This window comes from Centruroides sculpturatus, unplaced genomic scaffold, assembly GCF_000671375.1.
Source record: "Centruroides sculpturatus isolate CEXI.00-Female unplaced genomic scaffold, Cexi_2.0 scaffold294, whole genome shotgun sequence".
NCBI lineage: Eukaryota > Metazoa > Arthropoda > Arachnida > Scorpiones > Buthidae > Centruroides > Centruroides sculpturatus.
In genome coordinates this window covers 384,387-385,125 of record NW_019384468.1, presented here as the reverse complement: position 1 = coordinate 385,125, position 739 = coordinate 384,387, and positions in this window count along the sequence as shown.

The following is a 739-nucleotide window of genomic DNA, read 5'->3' as shown; positions in this document are numbered from 1 at the left end:
TATTTATAACAAAAATAGAAAGTAAAATTTAAAAAAAAAATCATTAAATGTAATTGGGCTGCAATTTGAAAAAATTGTAAATCGATAAATTCCCACTGTCGTCTGTCTGTCTGTCCTTTCTTAATCTCGAGAAAGGTGTTAGATGATCGGCATTACTCTATAGCTAACAGGAAAAGTATGATGTACAGAGGCAAACTACTACTAATATAAGGTGGAAAGCATATATTCTAAATTAAATTAATTAAAAATATGATATATATATATATATATACATATAAATTTTTATAAGTTAAAAACATAAATTAATTGTAATTATTTAAATATAAATAATTAACATAAAAGCTTAAGGAGAATATTTAAAATGTAAACAAAAATAACTTTATTTTTATTAACTCCATGTTTTTTTTTTTTTTTAATTTTTACAATAGAAAATGAGTTAACTTGTCGACGATAATCGAGGCAATAAAATTCAAGTGTTTGTTTACCTTCCAGTAATATTTTGTTTGTTGTTTTTTTTTTAAACATTGTTTCTAAAATTAAACTTCAACTTGAACACGAACATTGTTCAAATATTTGCTTTAAAATCATACAATGCTTTTAATAAGTAAGAAAATATTAATATTTAAAGCTACAGTAAGATATTAAGGAAGTATTAAACGTTGGAAAGATGAAGGTAAGTTAAAAACAAAGCAATATTTCTTTATCTTATACACTTGATATGATTTAAAATTATAAAGAA